Below are 7,846 nucleotides of genomic sequence, written 5' to 3'. Positions count from 1 at the left end.
TTCTCTCTCTCTCTCTCTCTCTCTCTCTCTCTCTCTCTCTCTCTCTCACATACACACACACACACACACACACACACGCGCGCGCGCGCGCGCGAGCAATGATATTCAATTCCGACCAGTCAAATTTCATGCAATGCATGTTGAAAAAAAATTACAACTATAACTTCAATTAACCTTCAATAACAGTGATATTTTAAATTTGGAATAACTCAGCAAACGAGCATTTTAAAGATTTTATACTTTCATATGAATGTTTCTCCATTGGACTACGACTTAATTTACCCCATGCACCGTCGTAAACTTGAATCTTTGATTATCAATTTTGCACCTTCTCGCTTTGTCTCCCATTTAAAAAGAATGACCATTGCCATTCAAATATTTTTTAAGGACATTTGGCTCATCATTTTACATTTTTAAACATATCATTTTTATCTTTATTATTTATCACGTCACGATCATTTGAAGATTGATGAATTTTTGTTGTACCGCTTTTTATAAGAGAGAGTGTGTATATAATATTACTACATATTATTAATATTATTATTATAGACATACATATGTATGCATATATTAACATAGAATTGCGTGTATTATACATAGGTGTTTTAAATATTTATAATTACATTGAAAATAACAATATATACAATGTATGTACATTATAAAAATGAGTGTTTAATAAAAGCTAAAAATTTTATACTAAAGATGAATAATAAAGAAATAGTCTCCGATTTTTAAAATTTGATACAATGTTTCTTTTTTAGAATATAAACGATATCAGTTATAGATTTCGTAAGCGTTGCCGATTGCCTCCATATTAAATCTGTCTCAAGATTATCGTGCAACTTTAAGACCTCCATACACTCGATGCTCCGACATTTCGGCCCCTCTTCGAGAGATCACGTCAACCCCTATATAGTTATACGATTCAGGACTGCCAAGGGGTAAAATGGTACAGCATTTCCGATAGGATTTACTACCGCAGACATATTTCACGTTCAATCTGAAGACTTCGGTTATCGGCGGACTCGCGCATTTTCTATGTTTCATGTTTGTCTTCGTCCGCCATTCTGTCAACCATCGTTATTGAATTTCGTATAAAATATCAACAATAATATATTAAAGAAAGAATATATTTGATTAATTTTCTAACAATATTTATTAACTCTAGAATTCATGCACAGAATGAGATAAATTAATTGATATAAAGAAATTACATAATTGCTTTTCAAAGAAACAATTGCACATTGCAAACTGTATAATACAATATTTTTTAAAGATTTATCATAACATCGATTGATTCATCTTACTGTGCTATGCATAAAAATATTAACGTACAATTACATCAGTTTACAAAACATATCTTTCTAATTACTTTATTAAAATATTTTTTATAAATTTTGTCTGACAACAAATAATATAGTCCTTAAATTTTTAGATGACGAAAAAAAATTGTCACAAACCAAATTTTACCAGCGCAGTTTTCAAAATAATTGAGGTCTAATGTGTCAAAAATATCTTTTTTATCCTTATCATTTTTGTGTGAAAAAATTTATTTTGAATTACTAATCAGAAATTATAAATGTATTATTCATTTTAATATAAAATGCATTTTTTAAAAGACTATGCCCAGTTTTATAGAAAAATTTGGATTCCGGATGAACAACTTTGAGACTTTGAGACATGCCTACAATTTTAAAGCATCAAAAGAGAATAAAAAGTTTCATAAGTAACTTTATAAGAGAGGTGAGTGCTAGAACTATCCAAAGTTCGCTATTATGATCATGCATCACTAGTCTTATTCAATTCCTGCCTGCGGTGACAACAGTAACGAATTGTTACAAAAACATTGAAGTAATATGTGAAATATTTGGTACAGCTCATTAATCCGATTAAGTTCCTGGTCGCGATCCATGCCGTCATGTCAGAGAAATTCGGATTTGTTTATATAATATAAGTATTTATGGACAAAGATTTCTATTACATTCCAAGTTTTTACAGCGGATAAGTAACTGATATGATCGATTTGTTAATCTAATTGTTACAGAGCAACGTTCAACAATAAATTTCGATTATTTTGAAGATATAAAAGACACTGTTGTGAGACATTGGATTAAGTTAAATAAAAAAATTTCTTGCGATTGTTATAAGCTGCCTCAAATAAGTTGCCATCGACATAATGAATAGCGTCATACTAAATGTGCACTTGCAAAGTTTATCTTGCAAAAAAACAAGATATATCGATCCAAATTTTGCTGATATTTTCGTAAATGATAAACGTAGTACTACATAGCGATTAATGAAAAGCGCAACAAAATGCACTCGCAACAGACTTCACTCAATATCTAGGATTTTCACATTTAATCAGAGATCAATTGTTTGAAAAATACATGAATATGTTCTGTAATATGCTACTTTCTAAAGAAACATCTTTAACGTTAGAGCCTACTTCTTTTAATTTCTTTTACGCATTTAATTATTTATACTCAATCATAATAATTTTTTGTACTCAGTTATAGCGCTTGTTAAAATTTTCTATCATTAATCACTGATAACTATTCAACGTCTGCTGTTATGATCATGTTGTATCAGAGATACATGATACAATACATAATCATAGAGAATTTTGAATAGCTGTAGCACTCAAAGGACTCATTTTACAAAGTTGTGCATATGGAACTTTTTAATTGATTAATATTTTTTTGATGTTCCACAATCCTAGCTATCTCTCAATACTGTTCAATCGAGATCTAAACTGAACATAATCCTTTATTGGTCTCAATGGGATGCTCTAGTTGTAAAGGATGGGATCTTTTATTAGAAGGATAACTCTAAATTTAAAAACTAGCATCTTACAAATTGTTATTTCTCGAGAGAAGATAAAAGAAATTTTTGAGGCAGCCCATGATTCATCTTTGTGTGGACATTACGGTATAAATAAAACTCCAAAAAAAATGAGAAAGATTTTATTGGATCATAAGGAGGTAAAAAAGTGATGTAGATTATGTGTTCTTTTAATAAGAGTAAATCACAATGTTTTGCAAAAAAAATGTTGGATCTCCTTTTAAAAGAATCCAAACGAATATTCTTGGATTTTTTTTTTAATTTCTTCAGAAAACAAGTATTTGTTGGTAGGTTGCTTCACGAAATTGCCGGGTTTATTCTTTTAAAAAATAAAAGAGCTAATATTGTAGCGGAAGCTTTCATTAACTAGCTTTGTAAGCACACATGTCCCATAGAAGGTATACCATACAGATCGAGGAAAGAATTTCGAATCGCAATTATTTAAGGAAATAACAATTTTTTTAAGGATTGAGAAAACAAAAACTACGACTTTGCAGCCTCAATTTGACGGGCAGGTGGGGAGACCTAGCATCAGACTATTTCGAATTATTTGGCGAAATTTATTTCAAAGAATCAGAGAGATTGGAATCAGTGGATTCTGATGTTCCTATTATCATATTGTACTTCTAAACATGAAACTACCAGGGTATTCCCTTCTAAAATGTATTTAGGATGAGAACTTCGTTTGTCTTTGGATTTATTACATAGATTTATTACATAGATTTATTACATAGATAACCTTCTCTTGGTAGGAAAGAGAATTCTAGTTCTAATTATAATTTCAGACTTAAGAGAGAAACTAAGGAATAATCATAATCGAATTCGTTGGAACTAGATCTGAAGGGATTAAATTAAATAATTAAAAGGCTAGATCCTTACATTTTGAGGAAAGTCAGAAAATTTGATTGTTCAATCCTCGTAGCAAACTAGACAAAGCTCTGAAATTACAAAGTCATTGGGAAGGACCTTATAAGAGCGTGAAAAAGTTCAGTGATGTTGTATTAGAAAATCCCCCAGATATAAAAGTAAAGTGGTGCATAGATTAATTAACTTTTTTTACAAAAGTTGAATCAGACTATAAAAAAATTATTGTTAGTCATTGTTTGGACAAACATTTTCTTAGAATTTAATTTTTCAATTTAGTAAGTTTTTTTATACAATTTCTATTTAATTTCTTAAATTAATTTAATTATTTTACATATATATATTCAGTTTCACTTAAGGACTTTCAATTTGACTTTTTATATATTGATCACTACATTTGGATTCTACTTTTTTTTCTTGCTTCTGAACGACAAAACAATTCCGGGATCTAAGCTGACTATTCACCGACTTAATAAAGATTAATATTATTTATTTGTAATATTATTTTGTCTAATCTTTGATATGGTTTCGATAATTTAATTTTCTATGTTCTTTTCAACATTTAATTATTTCGTAAATTTATTTTTAATATTTATTATGATAAAATATCTAAAAAAGATTAAGTTGAAACATGTCATACTTTTGATTGTATTAAATTTCAATTTATCTCTTTAATAAATTAAAATGTACGATATTATATGTTGCCCATATTTGATTATCTTTTCAACTAGTTGTTAAATAAACACATTGGAAACAAATAAAATAATTTTTTCTTTGAAAATTCATCCCTCAAGAGATTAAATCATTAGATTGAATAGATAATTATCTATTCAATGTAATAATTCAATGCTAATTATATATGTAAAAAAATTATGCTATAATAAATATAAATTCATACATTATAGAAAAAAGACAGCACTTTAAAATAAAAGTAAATGAAATTAAAAAATATATTGATAAACAAATTTTTTGGCCTCAAAAAATGGTAAATATGATTTAAAAAACTAATTTTAAAAACGCTAATTTTGATACATTTCAAATTTTTTCTGAAATCTAATGTATGATAGTTCAATTTGGCCGCCAAATTTGTTTTCAGCAACCAAAAGTCGGAAAATACTGTTCATTTAAGTTCCAAACAATTTTTAATTGTGTTACTCAAAAGCAGAGACTCTAAGCTTTAAAATTCTTTCTGATAAACACTATTATATCATTTTTTACGAAGTTAGACTCTTTTAAATATCTATTTTTGGAGGACAGAATTTCTTAATTTTTTGATCTACTTGGGGATATTTACTTGAAGATAACATTAATACGAAAATTAAAATATTATTTAATAACATAGAAGAGTGTCGAGAAATTGCAAAGAGTAAACGAGAATTATTACAGTATATTAAAATTAATAACAACTTTTTATTTTTCGCATTCAATGAAAGATATATATTCATTTTCAATGAACTACACTGTAATGTCGTCGTAGAACGCACATACAATTTAAGGTAAATACTATATTATACTATGTTTTCTAATGTTTTTGATCTAAGAGATGAAGAGTGCGAATAGAAAGAGAGAAAGAGAGAAATTGCGAATAGATAAAAAAAATTTTAAATAAAGACAATTAATAATATTTATAGATGTATTTAGACAAAAAGTATTAGCTTTAAACTGTAACATAATAATTAATATTTATATGTTATTAATATAAATTATAATTTTAAACAAAAAACAAAATCCGAGATTAGGCGGAATTATTTCGTTATTCGTACGACGGCGGATAACTCCGAATATTAAGAAAAAATTTGTTTGAATTATATTATAGTTTACACTGATAATGTATAAATATTAATTACTTGTAGTTTAAACTAAATAAACGGAATACCATTAGAATGAAGACTTTAATAATTCATAAATCATTTTCGAGTTCATTTAACTTTTCGCTAAGTATTTTCTCACTCTTTTCTTGTTCTCAAGACATAATATAGTCTTCTCTATTTAACGCGAGACTTTGAAAACAAAATATGTCTCAAAATTGCAATAGAAATTAAATAATAATTAAATATAAATAATAAAATAAATGCATAAAAATTAATATAGAAATATGAGAAAATGTTATATTGGCGATTAGAAGCGGAATAAAAACAGAAGGAATAAAAAAAAGACGCGATAGCGAAAAAGTAACTAAAAAAGAGAGATTGAATTGGTTGATAAATTAGACGATGATTGTCCGTTCTCTCAAGAAACAAGGAAAGTTGCTAATCAGGAGTTCGCACTTGCCCCTTCTTTTCGAAACGAAATTCTAGCAATGAATGGGATTTTGCTCTCTCTTGCTGTAATATCCTCTCTTTCTCACGTTCTAGATCTCTTTTACTCGGTGAAGACCCGTGAAAGTCTGAAATGGCGCTAACTCGAGTCCACTAACGGGCAATCAGATCTCTGTTGGGACAACAAACTGTTCCATCGCCCCCAGCAAGCGGATGCCGACGCTCTTGTATGGCTTATTTATCGATGAAGTTTCCGAGGGTTAAACAGCAGTAAATCCTTCTTCCCTTACTACCCGCCTCTACTACGTCCCATGAGACAAGGACACTGTGACTTAATTGCCAAAGCTGGATTCCATACTCTATCGATTGAGTAACGATGATTTGTGAAGTTTCCGACCTAGAGATGAAGATGGATTGAATAACGAACTTACTCGGTGAATTTTGTATGTATTCCACAATGAAGAAGATGCACATACCGATTATCACAAATGCCTTAATACATGTAGTGGCATTAGGATCGAGACATACGCGTTATATTTGTAAATCATAACTATTCGTTATTCGCAAAGATATATTTTTTAATTTAGTTTTGCTTAAATTTTTATATGTTATTATATATTTATATTTTATATATAAATATATTTTATATATAAATATATATTATTATTATTATTAACTCATATATGAGTATGTATATCTGATTATGATTTTATATACCAAACAAGATCGTATAAGATTTCATATATTATCGTATATAATTTCATTATATATGATTAACTGATTATATAAAATTGTACGTGATCATATATGATCATAATACATATTCAGAAGTACTACTCCACTAAAGATCGCGTTTCATTTCAATAATTAACAAAATTAATTTTAAAAAGGCATATTTATAATGTTTTAAAAGAGGGCATGTAGTTTTTGTAGGAAAAATATTCGATAATTGTAATGATTTAAAATTTTTAATAGCAATTTTATACTAATTATCGGTCACGGCTGTTACTTAAATCTTCCATCTTAAATTGACGAATTTGATAAAATAAAAATAGAAATTTAGTGAAGATTAGCAAAGACCCCGGTAAATGTTCAGAAATGCTACTCCATAAAAAAATCACGGTTTTTTGTTAGTAATTAGCAAAACTAATTGTAAAAAGGTACACAATATTTTAAGAGGAAATTATGCTTTTGCTATAATTAAATGCATTAAAACTGAGAATACGAAGAATATGTAGGTGTACATTTTGAATCAAATTATGTCCTGGTGAAAAAATTTCACTGAAATGTTTTAGAGCATCTCAATGAAAATGCTGAAAATTTGCTAAAATTTCGCTGAAAAATGAATTTTTCAGCCAAATAATTCTTTTAGACTTTTGTTGTTGAAAACGAATCCGTAAATGAAATTGTTTTATTGTTAGATTTTCGAGAAAATTAAATCTAAAGATATAAAAAATGGCATTTTTTGATATTTATCTAAAATATCTAACATGACGTGATAGAGCAGTTTCATACATGTATACATTTGTACTTATGTTGAAGAACATTTATATATGATTTATATATATTGAAGAACGAAGACGTGATAAATATGACGAAGGTTAGTGAGTAAAATTTTTAGACAGATTTAAATGGCGTCCGTTTAACACTGACCAATCTGATACAGCCTGAAGAGATCATGATTTGGACTATAGGAAACTGAAAATTTATTGTTTTGAAAGATTTAACAAGAAGAACATTGACACATATATATATATATATATATATATATATATATATATATGTCGTATACACGACGTCGACGAAGGAACGGTAACGTTTAATTATAACAAAACGTAAAGTTAAGTAAGTAAGAGAACTAAAATAAGTAGTAGTACTTACTA

The sequence above is a fragment of the Atta cephalotes genome (genome assembly GCF_000143395.1).
Source record: "Atta cephalotes unplaced genomic scaffold scaffold00003, whole genome shotgun sequence".
In the NCBI taxonomy this organism is placed as follows: domain Eukaryota; kingdom Metazoa; phylum Arthropoda; class Insecta; order Hymenoptera; family Formicidae; genus Atta; species Atta cephalotes.
This window is presented reverse-complemented; position numbering follows the sequence as displayed.